This window comes from Herpailurus yagouaroundi, unplaced genomic scaffold (genome assembly GCF_014898765.1).
Source record: "Herpailurus yagouaroundi ecotype Mexico unplaced genomic scaffold, PumYag 195, whole genome shotgun sequence".
NCBI lineage: Eukaryota > Metazoa > Chordata > Mammalia > Carnivora > Felidae > Herpailurus > Herpailurus yagouaroundi.
Window position 1 is genome coordinate 14875456 of NW_024412426.1, and position 19370 is coordinate 14894825.

Here is a 19370-nt window from a genome sequence, read left to right on the forward strand (position 1 = left end):
CCCCCCCAGTCCCCTGGCCTCAGCTGCTGTTCCTCATACTCCTGAGTGAACACTGGGCTTCTCTAAGTGCTTTATCATGCCTAACACGAGGCCAAGTCCGAATAAGTGAAATGTGGGACATGAGATCTGGCTTCGCCAGGGACTACTGGAAAGGCTAGGCAACACAGCTCCAAACTGGGGAAAGAACCAACGCACCCTGGAGAGAACATCGACAAGAGGACAGGAAAGAGCCAGCACATAAATTCCCTTTCCTTCTCTCACACTCTGAAGTGTGAAGGATCCACTTGGCCCATCTGGAAGACATGCTGTGTAATCAAGCAAAAGGCTGCCTTTCTCGGTGACGCTGCGGCTAGGTTGGTAATACACCCCCTTACATGTGCTTTCCTGCCTGCCTGCCTTTTCTTCTCACTCTGGCTGCTTTCATAACTACTGCATGTGCCAATTAAGCCTTAGCACACAAACTCTGCCCCAGATACTTTTTTCTAGGGAGTCCAGATAACCACTTTGACCCAAATCCCCATTTCCTACCTCATCTGTGGAAGGATCTCATAATCTCCATGAAGTGTTTGGGCCCAAGGCTCAGCACCCCTTCCCTTGGAGCCTAGACCCACAGTGAGGGTCGGCAGCCCTTCGGAGGTTACCATTGTGGGTGGAGCCCTAAACCAGGTGCTCTGCATGAACACAAAGCCAGCAGAAGGTAAATTTCTCAGGTGAGCTTCTGGGGCAAAATGGTTCTCTAAGGCCCCTGGTATCACCCACGGGGATCGTCTAAAAGGACAACTCTGTAAGCAAAGAGCGGCGTCAAGGTGGAATCTCCAAAATTAGGAAGGCATTTAGATCCAGAAATGATCCCTATCTGTAGAACGGACTAATGTTCCTCCGACTTCATATCGAACAGATGAAAAAGAAAAGTAACTTTTACACTTTTGTGTGCCCATCTGTTGGCTATGTCATTTGAAAAAAAATCTGGGGTCATGAAGCCCATGTGGGGTTGAGGCATTTTTAAATCCCCCCAAACAGGAGGGTTGTGGAAACATCAGGTGCTGTTGTTACCACTGAGTGAGACCAGGGCCTGGGGTCAGCCACGGTTTCTACTCTGGCTTCTTCCAAAAATCTGTCACACTTCGAATGTGGTAACTTTATCAGGCAGGGGCCATGGAGAGGCCGTGTCTGCGGCCAAGGCGCGGCTGAAACTCGAGTGTTCCCAGGGAGGGGCCCTGGCTGGTCCCCCAGCGGGGAGCTGCTGGCAGGGGGCAGAACCGGCCAGAGCCCGCAGCAGGAGAGGGAGCGGGCCTCCACTGCAGGTGTGAGAGCCCACACTCTCCTGGGAAAGCACAGGGCCTGCAGGGCGGCTGCCCCCCGGCCTCCTTTCCTCCCCCATCCAGCAGGAGGCCATCTTCTCAAACCCCGCTCCCTCCTGTTCCTGGGGTCCATCTCCTCCCCTTCCTCTCTCTGGTGCGGCCTGGTGCCTACAGGCCTCTGCCATCCGTCGCGCACAGAGCCGCTCACACCAATCTCGTGACCTCCAGCTTTGCTTCGCCCTAATCCAGTCTAGGGACAGGCAGTCGCCGTGTCAGAATCACGGGGGCGGGGCTAGTGCCGGAGTTTGAAATGCAGATTCTCAGGCCCCGCCCTAGTGAATGAGGCGCCGCGGGGTGGGGCCAGGAACAAGTAGTTTTTAACAAGCTCTCCAGGAGATTCTGCTGCAGGCTAAGCCAACCTGTCCTTGGCTGCCCATCTCACCCCGGCTTTAGGTGCTCGGCTGGGAGACCGGCTGGGGGGTGGGTGTGTCTAGACGTGCCAGGTGAGCCGGTGAGAATGGCCCACCTGAGGTCTTACCTGAGGGACCCAGACGCTGCCCGGCCTGGGAAAGAACTCTTGGCAGTGACCATGACAGACTGGACTGTGTGAGGAGGACAAGCCTCAGCGACTGGCTGAGCAATGGCTGGTAGCTGACACCAAACTGAGGCCCGGCGCGACACCTGGACCGGCGTCTCACGTGAGGGAGCTTGAGTAAGAGCGGGAAGTGCGAGCGCACCAACGCTAACGCGCATGCGCACACGCGGGCGCGCAGTACTTTCTAGAGGCCCTTTGTGGAGGGCGTCTCTCGCGCTTGGCAGAAGGGTGATCCTAGTCCCGCGAGGACTCCGGGCCTCTGTGACGAGACCAGGCTGGCGGAGGCGAAGACCACATGGAAGGGCAGCAGCGCCTGGGAAGGGACGAGGAACCTCCCTGCCTTCACGTGAAGCGTGCCCCACCTCCTTCCACGTCTCACCACCGCGACTGCTTCAGGGTCCTCACCCTGTGTGCCCAGGAGCCACCCTGACCTCAGTCATTCCAGACTGAACCTACCCCCCCCCCCCCCCCCCCCCTTGCAGGGGCTGAGGCTGCGACTTCTGTGGTAGACAAGACAGTTCGTGGTGGGAGAACTTGAACCCTTGTGGGAAAACCAGAGCCGGGGCTAGAGGGAGGAGAGCAGCCAACATGCCGCATCCACTACGGTAAACTAACGAGGACACCACGCACACACTACAGACAATATTTGTGAAATGTGTTCATCTTTATTAATTTCCACTAGAATGCGTAGGACGTGTTCAGGATCTTTCCCTAGGTTTTATTTTATTTTTTAATGTTTATTTTGAGAGCGAGCAAGCGCATGTGTGAGTGGGGGAGGGGCAGAGAGAGAGGGATAGAGAATTCCAAGCAGGCTCCATGCTGTCAGTGCAGAGCCCCAAGTGGGGCCCAGACCCAAGAACCTAACAAAACCGTGAGATCATGACCCGAGCCAAAATCAAGAGTTTGAGGTTTAACAGATGAGCTACCCAGGTGACCCTATTCCCTACATTTTAAAGGAAATCCTTGCAAATTAATTTTGCTTTGCTCCATATGTTATACACCCTAAGGCACTGTCCTTGTTCGTTTTCTCGTTTCTTTCTTTGTTTAAACATCACTCTGATTTTTTTTTTTTTTTTTTTTTTTTTTACAAAGAATGGTTAGCTGCTGTACTGCTCACAGGTCCCACAGCATCGCCTGGGAAAACGAGTAACTTGGATGTTGGGAGACAGAAAACATGCAATTGTCCTCCTGCCAGGGTCACGGAGTCCTCCCTACCTGAGAGCCTGGCACCAAAGCTCATGCCATCTCTGCTTGCCTCCTCTTGGGTCCCACCCACGTTCAGATCCAAGGCCGGAGTCTACCGTCCTCTCTGTGGCTGTTAGAGCTTCCTCGTCCAAGCCCAGAAGGGGAGGGAGAGCTGCTGGGACCTGGCAGCCCCTCTCCCCCGCCCCACCTCCCAGGCCTCGGCGGAGTTGGGGTGTGGCCCTGATGCTGCCCACCCCCTTCTCTGGCTCCCCCGGTGGCAACATGTAGCTCACCTCCACAGAGAGGGGGGCGAGTGTGCCCTTCTCCAACTCTCACAGAGAAAGGCAGTCCACAGATGGGCTTCAGCCCCCCAGCAGGTCACAGAGCCCACTGTCGGACTCATCTCTTGGCCAAGAAGGTGGAGGCCGCGACTAGTCACCGCTTCATTCATCTCCTTACTCTCCTCTTCCTATAACCCCGTCTGGACAGGGTCATATTGGAAAAATGTAAATTGGTCTTCCTGCTTCCCTGCTTAAGACCTTCCGATGACTTCCCGCTCCTCTGGGAAGGGAATCCGATAAATCCGGCCATGGCTTGGAAGGCCCCATGACCTGGCCTCTGTGACTTCTACTCACTCCCCTTCTACAGTTCAGCTGTATTGGCACCTTCTTGCTTGTCCTCAAATTCATCCAGCCCCTTCCTGCCCTGGGGCCTTAGGGCTTGGTCTACCTGGAGTGCTCTCCCCATGGAGCTTCCCATGGCTGGCTCCTTCCCTACTAAGAGGTCTTGACTTCAGAGATGCCTTCCTAATCACCTATTTAAATAGCTCCCCTGCCTCTTCATCACACCCATTCCCCTTAGCTTGCTTTATTTTCTTCATAGCACAGATCACCATCTGCCACTCTCACAATTACGTACCTCCTTGTTTGCAGACTGGTCCCTCTGACCAGAATGTCAGCTCCAAGAGGCCAAGGACCTGCAATCCTTGTTCATGGGTGTGTCCCCTGACCCAGCCCAGCACCTGGTACAAAATTCCTGTAAAACAAATGCTTACTGTGAACAAATGAATCCAGACCTTGAAGTGAGGTGGCTTGGGGCGGCTGGGCCATGCAGTGGCACACCCGCCTGTGGGCACTTGGAGCCAGCAGATAACCAGAGCTCCCAGCACATGAACATCGTTTCCTGGTGACAGTGTGGGAGTCAGCCACCAAAGGCGGGTGTTCTTCTCTGCCCCGCTTCCCATTTTCTTGGTCTCCTTCAAGTTTCCAGCTTTCCTCAAATTCTCTGCCTTTCTCAGATCCCTTCTCATTCAAACCACTCTCATTCTTTTGCTTTTATAATACCTATCACACAGGTAAAGCCGTGCCCACGCTTTATTGGCAGTTGAAAAAGCTATTAGATCTTAACCTGCCTTGTAATACACGGGTAGTTTCCTTAGTTGTTGTCAAAAGTTGGAAGTCTTTTTCTTTGGGGCTATTTACAAACCTAGTGCAGTTCCTACTTACATGAATTTGTCCTAAAACACATCTTGTAAAGTGATACAATGCATTTATACAGTTCCTTTGTTAAGCAGCTCTCAAACCATGTAAAATGAGAAGTTCAAAGGAAAATAAGCTGACATTTAGATATTTAACCAATTTTCTTTTGCGTTCCCGTTCATGTTCGTCTGCAATATTATGAATTTCACACACACACAAAATTCCCTTCCACAGTATCAATTCTTAATTAAGTGAACACCATTGCTGTAATTTTCTGATAAATAAAATGAGCATTTCCACACAAATTAGAAATGCCAACTTGTTAATAGCTTCCCTGAGGTTTTGTTACAAAATCATCACTGTTCCGGTCATTGTTCAGGCATAATAAATACTACACTACAATCTGGAAACAAGCATTCTCTTTGGGCAGTCGATTCCCAAGTGCAGACTGGGTGTTCCGTAAGACAGTGAGTTTCCCCCTCATTCCTATTATAATACATGACAATAGTTCATTGGCCAGAAAAATACTTGATGTTATTTTAGTGAAGCTCGCCGAATTTGGATCAGCTGGGAGACGAAGCTGGCCTGAACATAATACAATTAGAAAATGTACAACCTTAAATACCAGACAGTGAAGTTTTTTTTTTTTTTATTTTTTTTAAAATATTTTTTTTTCAACGTTTATTTATTTTTGGGACACAGAGAGACAGAGCATGAACAGGGGAGGGGCAGAGAGAGAGGGAGACACAGAATCGGAAACAGGCTCCAGGCTCTGAGCCATCAGCCCAGAGCCTGATGCGGGGCTCGAACTCACGGACCGCGAGATCGTGACCTGGCTGAGGTCGGACGCTTAACCGACTGCGCCACCCAGGCGCCCCAGCCAGACAGTGAAGTTTTAAGGGCACAGAGCACATTGCGCCTGTAGCTGGGTAATTTGGGCAAGGTGCCAAGGGCCTCAGCTTCTTCATCTGTGAAATGGCTGTAATACTAGTATCCGGTACTCCATAGGCCTATGGTGAGGGCCAAACGTCTGGAAGGCACTCAACCAAGGGCCCACATGTAATAAACACCTAACAGATGTTCCCTGTTGTTGTTAGGCTTAAAAGGACACTGTAATTATTGCCTGATGAGCACGAAATGCAATTTGCTCCCTTTCAACAACTCAGAGTGCTCCCCAAGTCCTTCCAAGAAGAGATCCTGTTCTGTCTTCTTCAAAGAACAGATGACTCATTTATAATTCATGGCACATTCACATACCAACAATTATTGTGCTGAAGTCCTTTAAAGAGCTGATTGCTTAATTAAACCTAACATTCCCCTTGTACTCTTGTTTGTTCTCTGAGTTTTCTTAGTAAATCTTTTAAGTGTGTAGAAGAGAGTGACAGTCCAGGCTAACTGTGTGTACCTGCCCACATTTTAATGGGTGGTGCCTAAAAGGATGAAGTTGTGTGCATTTTAAATCACTATAGCAGCATACAGAACACTTACAACACATAACGCACATTTGTTTGAGACGGAGCCTTGGTACATTCTCAGTTCAGTGTCAGTTGCCTTTCTCTCCTACCTGCCACTACCCCACCCCCGCCCTTTGCCTTAAACTCCCTCATTTAACATTACTCTCCACCTTGGAACAATCTTTGAATTCATCACAGGGACCTGTCATTTCCACTTTGTTTTTCTTAAGTTCCTTATTCAGAACTTCCCCATGGTTTTCCTTTTAAGCTAGGCATTTCATTTCTTTGGAGACTCGTTTCTTGGCTCCAGATGGGTTTTAGCCATAGCAAGATGAGGGTTAAACACAGCATTCAGGGACTGAGCCAGCCGGGACATACCCAAGCTGCCTCCGACATGTGTGGGACCTGGAGGAAGAGTTACTGGCAGCCCGCATTCCTCCTGCTGGGAGACCTCTCCCGCCCCTCCCACTCCAAGCCAAGCCCCAGGCAACTGCTGCCCATTGATCTCATTGCCTCTCTCAGAGAACAGAGGCTGGAAAGTCCAGTTCAAATGTAGAATTCTTGGCCCCTTTGAAACTCCATACTAGAATGTGGTGACACCGGGAGGCAGTCCCTGGTGCCCGGTCTGCAGCCCAGCCCTTTTTTCTTCCCAGGGGAGAAGAAAGGCTCTGGGGCCATGAAACCTCTCTCGTACAGGTGTGTGGACACCCAGTTCTGCATCCCAGCAGACTCTGCGAGTGGCCGCCCCTGGCCATTCCATGGACTGGCAACATGGTCCACCCAGGGAAGATACACCTGGGATGCCAGGAAGAGGTCCTGGGTCCTGGAAAATGTTCTAGAAGGGAGGGTATGAGCTTATCCCTTGAAAGGGATCTCTTGCCTGGATCTAAAGGCAGTGCTTACTAGAATTATCATTTTCACAGAAGATGTAGTCCCTGACCCCACACTGGGTGCTGGAGAACGAAGTTTAAGCAAATATAAGAATGGATTGTTTTGAACACTGTGGAATATCCTACACATTATAAAAACTTTAGATGAGGTCGAAGACAGGAGAGAGCTTCGATGCTAGCGTTGCTACAAGAGCCTGCCTGGAGGAGGTGGGACCTAAACCGGGTCTCAAACAAAGTAGAGGAATATCTGTTATAGTTTTAATTAGAATTTAGGATGGCCTTCTTCTATGTTATTGTCAGTCTCATCATGTATTTTTATGGGACCTTTTTAAAAGTTTTTGTCTGGAAAACCATTTGGGCAAGACCTCCGCTTTCGGCCCACCTTATTTCCAAAATGTCCAAAATGAAGACATCCTCCTTAAAGACCACCACTCCCTGTCTCGCACTACAATGGTTTCTAACACGTTTAGATCAACTGTGCCACACTTGAGGGCCAAGATGGTTTCAGATGTTTCAGAAGCAAAATGTCTTGCCCGAGACAGGCTGCTTTGAATTGTGCCAACACTACTCAGGTGCTTTCCTCCCGGCCTTTCAAGTGTGGCCCAGAATTGTCCCCTTGGTCATCTGCTTGGTGTTATGACAAGTAACAAAGCAGAGTGGGAATGCTTTGGTTCTCTCTTTCTCTAAAATGCCATTCCGGGAAGCCCCGATGGTGACTTGAGACATAAATCCCAAGGCTCCGTGCAGCTGTCCTGTGGATACTTGCTTCCCCACCGGCTGGGCTTGTCCTCTGGAATGTGTGTTTACAACTATGGAGTTTATTCTTTAGTTTAGGGCATGACATGATCATTGGCTTACGCAGCTCCAGAATGAAAGCAGAGGAGGTAGGGACACAGATTTCTTGGGTCTCTAGCAAAAAAGCTGAAATCTCCATCGTGGCTTTTCAACTACGGTGGAAAGAATTTGGACCATGAATCACAACGGGCTTGGTCCCCGAACCTGCCTTCTGTCCCTCGCTGCACGTGCACTTACTGAAGCTCTCAATGTCATAGGCACCCAGGCTGCCCAGATGGGTGGCACCATATTCAACAGGGGATTGTGACTTGGGGCCAAGTCATTGGCCTCCTGCAGCCTCCAGTTCCTCATCTGTAAGCGGGCAATCACACGGACACCTCTCAAGGATTCTGGGAAATTTAAAGAAGTGGAAACGGGACACCTGGCACTCGGGTGGTCAAAATAAATCCTTAAGAGTCCCTGTCCTGGAACCCAGCGGCTTCCTGGAAGATCTGGGTGTGCACTTCCCTTTGTGTGGTCCGCCGCGGGGCGGGGGGGTGGGGGGGGAGAGGGGGTCCCCAGACCTCTCTGGGCTGTCCCAGAGCAAGCTCTCTGTGAGTAGCAAATAAAACTGAACCACTGTCTCTGTGGCCGTAGCAGAGATGGTTCCAGCAAGTTCAGCATCCTGCCAATGAAGAAGGAAATGCACTCTCTCCCGAAGCCTCATTAGACATTGGCAAAAACATTGCCAAATTTAACTTCAAGGTATAACTCCTGGAAAGTGACTGCAATGGACCCGCCCAGTCTTCTAGAAGGTTCCAGATGCTTGGGGAGCTCTGTTACGACCCTCCCCCAAATTCTCTCACCCCACGCAGACCCCATCAGCACTCTGAGTGTTGAGAGGACATTCATTTTCCTGCACTCTCATGGACGGTTTTGGCCTTGCCCTGACTCTGTGTAATCAGGCAGCCAGGGTCTCCCAAAGTCAGAGGAAATTCTGAGCAAGGCAGGCCCTATATTTGCTGGGAAGGTAAGAGACCATTTTCCACTTCTCACGTCTCTCTCAAAGCACAGACACAATGGGTCTGTCTGGCCTAGCTCCTGCTTTCTGTCTCTGAAGGCTCCCGGCGCCAGCACTCAGCCTCCCACCTTATTAATGTTCTGTGATGATCCCCTCGTGGTGCCGTGTATCCATCCCACAGGGTTATTAGAGGACAGACACCAGCAGGGAAGGTGCTGTTGACTCACTGTCACAAACATCATCCCTGGTATTATCAGAGGAATTATAAAATATGCCTCTTAACAATACAATATCAAATGCCCAACTGAAGACTTTCAGTATGATTTATTTGTCGCCCAACCTTCTATTTTTATGATGGAAGGTTGAGCTGAGGAAAAATAAACCCCAAAGAAGTGCACTTACATCACATTCTTCCAGGAGATAAAGAGATGTGGGCATTTCCCAATTTATTTCAAATACATACAAACATACATACATAAATCTGCCCCCCTAATTCCACGAAGAGTCTAGAAATTAGTCATTGTGATTGACAGCCCTGATATCTGCAGGTCAGGAAGCTCAGAGAATTGGGGGGGGGGGGGAGGGGGGGGGGTGGTTTAGGCTCAGATCAAAACTCTTCCACTTAAGAAAATGGGGGTGCCTGGGTGGCTCAGTCAAGTAAGCGTCCGACTTTGAATGATAATTTTTTTTTAACGTTTATTTATTTTTGAGACAGAGAGAGACAGAGCATGAATGGGGGAGGGTCAGAGAGAGAAGGACACACAGAATCCGAAACAGGCTCCAGGATCCTAGCTGTCAGCACAGAGCCGGACGCGGGGCTCGAACTCACGGACCGCGAGATCGTGCCCTGAGTCGAAGTCGGACGCTTAACCGACTGAGCCACCCAGGCGCCCCAAGCGTCCGACTTTGGCTCAGGTCATGATCTCACAGTTTGTGGGTTCGAGTCCCACGTTGGGCTCGGTGCTGACAGCTCAGACCCTGGAGCCTGCTTTGGATTCTGTGTCTCCCTATCTCTCTCTGCCCCTCTCTCGCTTGCGCACACACTCTCTCTCTCTCAAAAATAAATAAACGCTAAGAAAATTAAAAAAGAAGAAAAGAAAATGAAGTGGTTGCAGAATGCAGCTTCTAGAAGACTGGCTACAAAAGGAAAACTTCATTTATCATGGAGTTCATCTCACGCTGCACAAGGGTTTTGAAGCTTCCTAAGAGTCCAGGTTGATGCGAATGAAGAGCTTACCTTCTGAAGAAATCAGGTTCAACATTCCAGGGAGGTCAGAAACGCAAACAAACAAAAGGAGGCCTGGGAAAACTGAGGGGCGGAGGAGGAGGGGAAGCCACATCAAGCCGGAGGCCAGGCTCAGAAAGGAAGGTGGGGCTGCGGACTCCAAGCTTCTCGTGGTACAGTGGTTCCTAAAAGCTTTGGTGATATTTGTCCAAGTGCGGTCATATTTTCGTCACATTCTAGTGCCTCAGAATCCCTTTGCGGGAAAGGTGGCTTGTTAAACATGCAGACTCCTGGGTCCCATCCTCATCTTCCTGAATTAGAACCTTTAAGAATGTATCTGCATTTGACACAACTAGCCCCGGCCCAGTTGTCCTGATGTGCTCTCCAGCTCCTGATTCCGCTGTCAGACAAAGAGCGTTCACCAGCCCCCTGCGGGTACCGAAGCATCCTAGGTGTCGGGAGGATGTACCAAAGAAGCAGAAGGTGGTTAGTGCCCCAAGGGGTTTACGCTGGAGGAGTCCGTAAATCCCCAGGTACTGACTTGTTCCAGGTCCACTTGCTTGCTGGCTGGTGTTCACAGGAAGCTCCAGTGCCTCAGCTTCACCGGTTTCTCTTGTCACAAGCTGAAAATCAAATTCAAACCGGGCAAATGGTTCATTGCCCAGATGTGGAGGAAGGGTCAGGACAGAAGAGGGCCATTTCCCACAGGACTCTGGGAACTCTGGAGAAAATGCCAAGCAAGGACACCTGGGGGAAAGGGGGGGGAGGGGCCGGCAGACCCGGGCCTTACCTGACAAGGTGTGTGGCGCCACTGCTCCCCACCCCCATCTCCCTCCCTCCACCCCCTACATTCTCACTGCCCCCCCCCCCATTCCAGGTGTGTGTGGCCAAGCCCGTGGCCTTGAAACCTGCTCTGTGAGATGGGAATCCCCCAGGAGGTTCTTCCAAAGGGAAGGCCTTTGTCAGAGCCCGAGGCCTGGTGAGGCCTCAGAGGCCTGCCCGGTCCGGACTGGGCACCGGGGTCCAGGGTCGCAGATGGGGATCCCGTGGTCGGTCGGGCGCGGCCGGCACCCGGCTCCAGACAAAGTGCGGTGCCTGCGCCACCCAGTGGGCGCGGCGGGAACTGCACGCCCCCGCGATCGCGGCTCCCTCCCACGGCGGGCTGAACACCCAGACAATTAAGAACAATGCCTGGCGCCGAGCAACGCTCGGTATAATGTTGCTATCATTCTGTGCCAGGAACGAATCCACTTTTAGCAAAAGAAGAAACCGGAATGGTAGTAATGCCAACCGTGCAGACGAAGACGGTAACTTCTACTATTTCAATGGCGCTTTAAATTTCCCCAAGTGTGCATATTCTGGGCCACTGGACTTTTAGAGCCGGGGGCAGAATCCAGACTATCACCAGTCGGTGTCTTGGAGTCCCGGGCTGAACATGACTGACGAACATGCATTTATTCACTGAACTGCCCCTTCCCTTTACACTTCAGCCCCAGTCGCCTAGACGGAAGCCGCCCAGGGCACCGCACCCTCCCCCGGGGCAGGGAGGCTCGCTACGGTCTTGGTGCCCGTCTCTCCTGGCCTCCGAAAAGCGAAGGGGTATTTTCCGCTTAGCTGGGGGAGCAGAGAAGGGCGCAGAGAGGGGGAAGGGGGCTTGGGGAACTGGAGGGTGTTGAGCCTCGTTACCCTGAGGGTGCTGCTTCAAGCCAGGCGCTAAAAAACACCTGAATCCACCGGGCTTGTCCTCGGGCCCACAGGCTCCTCACGCTGCGTCTGGCTGATGTGGGAGGAGGAAGGTGGTCGTCGGCAGCCAGGGCAGAGCCCCTCCAGCGCACCCGTCCATCCCCAGGCCTGAGGCTACCCTAGAACTGTGCTTGCCTCCCCGCGGGGGTATAGGGATCAGGTCACTGCAAAGAAATGTATGCATGCATGCGTGCTCCCCCACACCAGGCGTTTGTATGGCTCTCTCCAACACTTATTCAAGTGTGCCCACATGCCACGTCCCCAGAGGAATTCCCCTCACCCTAAGCGAACAGCCCCTGATTGCCCCTCCTCTACTCTGGAATTGTTCTAGGCAGAGGGGAGCCAAGGGAGGAAGGGAAGTGGTAGGAGGCGAGGCGTGAGAGGTGGGCGAGGGCCAGAGCGGGTAGGGTCCTGTCCGCTGTAATAAGGGGTGTGATGTATGTTCTGAGTCTGCAAAGGTGGGCTATGATCTGATTTACATTTGTAAAATATCCTTCTGGCTGCCATGTGGGGGGCGCAGGTGGGTTGAATGGGAATAACAGAAGCAGGGCGGCCTTGTGGGAGGGCGGTGGGAGGGCGCTGTGGCTTGGACAAGGCCAGCAGTGATGGAGACGGACCAGATTTCCGATACGGATCTGAAGGCGGAATGGATGGGAATCTCTGATGGATTGGGACGCGATGTGGAAGGGAAAGGAAGAAAGGCTCATTCTTAGGACTTTGGAGCAACTAGAAGAATGACAATTGCTAATATTCATTGTTAAGCAGACACTCCCCTAAACCCTTGACATCTTTGAAAGCCATTTAAATCTCACAACACTCCTATGAACTATGTATTATTATCCCCATGTTATAGAAGAGGAAATTGAGGCACAGAGAGTTTAATCAATATGCATAAAGTCACACAGCAAGTAGAAAAGCTGGGATTTGAACCCAGAGTTTAACAGTTCTCCCTCTTTTATTTAAAAAAAATTTTTTTAATGTTTATTTTTGAGACGGAGAGAGACAGAGCGTGCATGGGGGAGGGTCAGCGAGAGGGAGACACAGAATCTGAAGCAGGATCCAGGCTCTGAACTGTCAGCATAGAGCCCGACACTGGGCTGGAACTCACAGACTGTGAGATCATGACCTGAGCCAAAGTTGGATGTTTAACCGACTGAGCCACCCAGGTGCCCTTCCTCTTTTATTTTAAATGTTTATTTATTTTGAGAGAAACAGATAGCTCCAGCAGGGGAGGGGCGGGGGGGGGGTGGGAGAGAGATAGAGAGAGAGAGAGAATGAATCCCAAGCAGGCTCCACGCTCCACGATGTCAGTGCGGGAGTGCAACATGGTGCTTGATCCCAGGAACTGCAAGATCGTGACCTGAGCTGAAATCAAGAGTCGCTCAACCGACTGATCCACCCAGACCCCCCAGCAGTTCTCCCTCTTTATAAAAAAGAAGAATATCATTAACCGTGATAGGGAAGACTGGGGAAGAATGGAGCTTTTAAGTGGGGGGGGGGGGGGGGCAAAAAGAATCGAGAGCTTCAGCTTAGATGTGTTCAGATGAGATGACTTTTCAACATTCAAGTTAGGGTGTGACTCTGGCTCCGGGTGGCAGGGAGGGAGCACCTGGGTCTGGAGTGTTAACTCCAGCCAAGAGTGAGGACAGCAGGAGGCTAGCAGGTGGGATTAAATGCCTGACTTGAAAGGGTGGGATAGAAAGTGATCTTTCAGAGCATCCTATCAGGCCTCAGGGGGCATCAGGAAAGTGTTGTAGAAGTATCATTCTAGAGCAGTCCTTGTTTTCATCTGAGGATCCCATGAAAGATCTGACCTTGCTCCAGGAAAATCACATGTACACACACAGGACGTTTTCTACACAATTTCAGGGTGTTCCTGGGCCCTCAGGAGCCACCCACAGACCATTCTGGCGTTACCATCAGGCCTCCCTCCCCCAGCAACAACCAGATGTCACCACATCTGGTAGGGCCTGACGGACCTCTGACAAGTCTCCATACATCACCACCCTCTCCGTCTGCATGAAGTAAAAACCGCACCATTGGAAAAGCAAACTCCCTGGAGGGTGAGACTTGAGTCATTTTTAAATGCCTGTGTAGAGCGGACCTCCCCAGCCACCCACCAGCCCCCCTCCACCCCCCAGTGCTGCACTTGTAAATGTTTGCTTTGAATGTGGCCCCATGTGGAATAGAAGAATATACTCACACAAAGTCGTTTGCTCTTTCATTCATCCATAGGTGAGGTTATAATCTGGGTATTTTCTAAGTTTAAAGACAAGACTTGCTCAGGCCACTGTTTCCATCAACAAGATTGCTTCTTGTGGATAGTGCACAACTGATGCTGTGCTTGTCTGTTTCTGCTGCCCCCAACTCCCAGGACCCATCCTCTCTGGGGCTAATCACCCTGTGTGGACCCCAGGATGGGGGAGGCAGGACCCGTCAGGCCCCCTGGAAGCTGAAGGCACCAGGCACTTTCTCCCCCACCAACCTTGCTCTCCTGGTCCGGCCACCTGGGGCTCCGACCTGCCAGGGGAAAGGTACAGAGATAGGAGAGAATGTATTTACAGTTATGGCACTAGGCCCAGGGACCACCATGAAGGCAGCGATCCATGTCTGGTGGCAGCTGTCTCAGCAGTGGCGCGGCCTTGGCCTGCCACGGGGCCTGCCCGTGTCCCCAGCGTGGCCCCCCAGCCTCCCCACTGACACGCGTCTGCGTGGGTCTCCACGTCCACTCGGTGCGTTCCCTCCCTGCTGACATCACACCAGCCTCCGGGCACTCGCGCTGCGTGGCTGTTGCTGGGCTTTCAGCTGTCGTCTCGCCCTGCGCAGAGTCACAGGGTGGTGATTCTTCTCCTCCCCGTCCCCGACCTTAGCATTCCCGGCCTGTCCAAGTCTTGCTCTGCGACCCCTGCCAGATCCCCACCGATGCCTCTGAATGTTCGTGCCTCTGTAAAGAGGAGGGCCACACCCAATCGCAGGGGTTGTAACAGCCACCATCGCGTTCCAGGGACAATCTGTGGATTTTTCTGCTCTGCAGTGAGGTGTGACAAGCCATCAGACCTCCTCATTGTCCTTGAAGTTTTCACGACTTCACAAGACCAACCAAGGCTGGAGTCTGACTCCAAGGGGACTGCAAGCCTCTGAGTCAGAGACGGGCTGTGAGGCTCCCGGCTTCTCTGGGGTGGGGCCTGGGCTGTGCTCCGGAGATGGCTGGGCCAGGCAAGAGACGTCTCAGCTTCCCGAAAGCAGTGGCTGCCCTCTGGGCCCTCTGTGCTACCCTGGAACATAATCCTTTCCAAGAAGGAGGGACAGCTGGTGCTCCTGACTCACAACCGTGTCCTCTGTGGCTAAGGTGCCCCATCACAGTGTCTGAGCGCTGAGCTCACATCTCGTGGCTACTGCCCCACACACAGGCTGGGGAGAGCTTCAGTTCAGTCAGTGAACATTACTCACACCCAGCCCCTTCCATCCTGGTTGGTGAGCGGCCGCTGCCCTGAGCCCCCACCCCCAACACAAATGCCACCTGCCCCTCATTACCCCGGTCTTGTCCCAGGAGACCCCAGACTGCACCCCCCGCCCCCCACCACCAATCCAGCCACTAGAGGGTCATGGCCGGCTCAGCCATCACTTCCATGCTCTGCTGGGTATCCGTTGTGGGTATCATTCTTGCCTGCCCACAAGCGTTCTCAGAGCCCCTTTGCCACTGACTTTTCTCCCATCACCGTGTACCGGCTGCCCAGTCCCATCAGTTCTCAGCACAGTTCTAATATCCAGCCTGTCCCCCTTACCTGCTTCAAGTCCAGCCTCCTCCAGGAAGCTGTTCTAATTGCATAGTCCTCACACATCACTTTGCCCTCCCCTGGCCTCCCATGGACCCTGCCTCACCAAAGATGGCTTGCTTGAAGTTCTTGGAGGGTCTTAAACTTCTCATCGCTCGTTTGATTGCTTACAAATCCCTGCCTTATTGTCGCCTGGTAGCAGGTGACACGGGTACCTCTGGGGCCACGGTCAGAGGGGGGAAGGTCCCGAGGAGACTAGGTGGCACCCGGTAGGTCTGCCGCAGAAGGAAACTTCTTGAGAGGTCAAGAGAGAAGGACCCCAGGCTGGGGGGTGGGGCATGAGCAATGCTGGGCTGGTAACCTCGGGTGGGGCTGAGGCAAAGGGGTCATGCCTGGAGCAGGAGAGTAGGGTAGAAGGTCAACTTAGTCACAGATCCTGGGTGGGGTAGGAGCCTTGCCTCTGGGCTACATGGGCCTGAAAGCGGCAGTCGAGGGCAAGTGGCACTGAGCTGGGGAAGGCTCTGTCCATCCCACCGCCACCGGGCAAGGAGCTTGCAGCGGGGGCCTTGCTCAGAGCCCCAGCTAATGCCCGGGAAGGGCACCTAGGAAACTGGAATCACACAGTGTGTCCCGATTGCTTAGAAACTGCCCTCCCCACCCCACCCCCCCCCCCACCCCCCCTGCCAGGGATCCGAGGCTCCTGACACATTTACTTCAAGTCTCTCTGTTCCCTGTCGGTCGGGCCAGACGAGTTCTCTACCGTGTCACTGACGGGAGTCACTCAGGGCCAGGCACAGATCCTGCGGGAGGGATGTGGCTGATGGGTCACAGAGAAGCCCCCCTTGGCGCTGCTCACTGCCCACTGGCTGTCACTCGGGCTTGACTCATGGCCCGGCACCCAGCAGGAGGCCGACCCACGAGCCTCCTCCTCGGGGCTCCTCCAGCAGCTGTTTGCCCTTGGGACGTGACAAGTTGCTGGAACCTGCGCCACCCGAGGAGCCAAGCTCTGGCCCACTCGGATCTCAGCCACAGCCCAGAGACCCGGGGGGGAGAAGTGACTCAGGTCGGACAGTGGCTCCTAATGACCTCAAGTGACTCACAGCAAACAGAATGAAGTTGACGCCCAGCGTTTCACTCATCACCTTGCTTCGTCATTTAGCCGGCAGTGGCTGCCACCATTTCCCAGCTGTGGCTAAGCGTGTGCGGAAGAGCTAAAGTCCCAAGCGTGCCTGGGACACAGAGAGCCTCAAATCCGGCTGCACCTGGGGGTCACCTGGGGAGCACGGCCTCCTGCTGAGAGCCCCTTTAATGGGGGTGGGGGGTGGGGGGCAGGTTTCCAGAGCTCCGCAGGTGACTGGAATGTGCAGCCACTGGGGAGACCCAGGCTTCTAACACTCGATCCTGTTAGGGAGAAGGATGCTAACCAGACATCCTGTTTTCATCGCCAGCTCGTGCTGAACATGTCTGCAGCCTGGCTCGAGCCTTCGGTCTTGGGCTTCTGGTGTGAACTCAGCTCTGCTCATTCCTGACCCCAAATCTTCTGCAATTATTTCTGTTTCCAATTCTTTCTCCCCGATTTCGATACATTTTAGGTTTCTGCGGCATCCTCTGAAGGAAGTGATGACGTTATAAAAACTCTAACTACAGGAAAGTAGGCTGAGAATGAGACAAGAAAGATCGTCTTATTCTTACACAGTTTTGGATCCTTGACCTAAAGTCTGTCTTGTTTTGCTTATACTAAGTTTTCAACACTTTATTATAGATCTTTTGTTTGTGTTTTATTAAAAAAAAATTTTTTTTTAATGTTTATTATTTTTTTGAGAGAAAGAGAGTCAGCATGATCAGGGGAAGGGCAGAGAGAGGGAGACACAGAAGCGGAAGCAGGCTCCAGGCTCTGAGCTGTCAGCCCAGAGCCCAACGCAGGGCTTGAACTCATGGACTGTGAGATCATGACCTGAGCTGAAATTGGACACTTAGCCAGCTGAGCCACCCAGGCGCCCCTGTTTTAGCTTTTTAAATTTTAGAGACTTTTGAACATACACAAAAGTAGACAGAACAGCATCATGAACTGTCACACACCTGACCGCCCCCCCCCCCCGGGCAACAATGGGCAAACTGGGCCCATACCCTACCCGCATCAATGTAGTCCATCTTCTATTACTTTGAAGCAAATCCCAGATGCCAGACCGTTTCATCTGTAAAAGTTTTAGTAAATCATTCAACAAGAATTCTTTTTGTAACATAACCACAATTCTATCAGACATGAAAACAAATTAACAGTAATTCCTACTGTTCAGATTTCCCGATGTCTCAAAATGACCATAAACAGATTTAAAAAAATAGTTTGAGTATCACTCAGCCATAAAAAAGGGTGACATCTTGCCATTTGTAACAACCTGGACGGACCTAGAGGGTAGTATGCTAAGTGGAATAAGTCAGACAGGAAGACAAATACCATATGATTACACTTACATGCAGGATCTAAAAATCAAAACAAACAAAACACCAGAAACAGAGTCTTGAAACATACAGAACAAACTGGTAGTTGCCAGCGGGGAGAAGGGTGGGCAAAATAGGGAAAGAGGATTAAGAGGTTATAAACTTCCAGTTATAAAATAAATAAGTCACAGAAATGAGAAGTACAGAAGGGGAATATAGTTAATAATATTGTAATAACGATGTGTGGTGATAGATGGTGACCACACCGTAGTGAGCACAGAGTAATAAATAGAATTCTCGAGTCACTATGTTGTACACCTGAGGCTAAAATAACACTGGGCATTAACTATACTTCAATAATAAAAAAATTAAAAATAGTTTGAATCAAGGTCTAAATGAGGTTCACATGTTGAAATTGGTTGATAAAACTTTTAAGGCTATTTTAATCTACTGTCTTTTTTTTTTTTTTCCTTGAAGTTTGCTGAAGACACAGTGTTGTTTATCCAGGAGATTTGCCCACAATCTAGACTTTGCTGATGCTCTCCTTATGGTGTAATTTAACATGCTCTGTGCCCCTATTTTCCCTGTAAATTGGCACGCTCTAGCACTTAATGAGATTCAGGTTTGGTGTTAGTGATGCTCTATTCTTCCAACAGGAGGCACATGATGTCTGGTCGTCTCTTTCCGTGATATCGGATGCTACAGAGGAGCAGTGCTTGAATCTTTTGGTTCATTAAACATTTTAAAATAGCGATTATCTAATTCCAGCATTTCTCCTTCATAGAAGTATTCCAGCTGATGGGTGAAGGAGGGATGACAGATACAATTACCTATTATTTGACACCCAGGATAACTGCTTGATTTCCCCCCTTTATTTACCATTTTCAAAACAATGAGTTGCTTTCCTAGCATCCTGCAACAGTGAACAAAGTTCTGTTTTGCTTTTTTGAGTATTACTGTTAATTCATAAGGTTTTAATACATTTGATGTGTTTCAATTCCTTGTAGTCAGTATTGATACTGATGCTCACGTGGCCCTTTGTTGGCCAGTGGGAGTCCCTTCTATTTGGCTCCTGAATCCTTTAGACAGGAGCTGAGAAGTCTCTTACATTTTGTACAAACCTCCTCTTGTACATTGTCTGCCCAGATCCAGAATCGGCCACTTGTCCAAGGAGCCCTCACTGCTTTCAGTGGGAAACGGTATTTGGAGATCTGACCCTGAATGTCAGAAGTTTACCTATTCTCCTCTCTGACCAAAGTAACCCCAAATTTTAGTCTGTTCTGGTCTCAAAGTCAGAGTAGGCACTGGCTGTATTCTGATGCCACTGAGCATTCTTAGGGCACAACATGTGTGACCTCTGAATCAACAAGTATTTATCATCACAGAGTCGGTGGAGACAAAGACAGTCTTGAGGCGCTTAAAATCTCTTTTGTTGGCATCAGGAGCGTGGTGGGGGAAGCCGGTCTTCTCAAATTTGAATGTGCATACA

General features: G+C 51.2%; 1 long non-coding RNA gene across 2 annotated transcripts in view; it reads right to left on the reverse strand.

Moving 5' to 3' along the window:
* Positions 1-10716, reverse strand: part of LOC121011882 (uncharacterized) — a 40797-nt gene extending 30081 nt beyond the window's left edge. The window contains exons 1-2 of one of the 2 annotated variants that reach the window (XR_005781818.1): positions 10465-10716; positions 4000-4116 (exon numbers count right to left, since the gene is read on the reverse strand). This is a non-coding gene — a long non-coding RNA (uncharacterized LOC121011882). Of the gene's footprint in view, positions 1-1839; positions 2691-3999; positions 4117-10464 lie in introns of those variants that run through there. The other variant, XR_005781819.1, reaches the window with a different exon arrangement.
* Positions 10717-19370: the final 8654 nt, after the last annotated feature.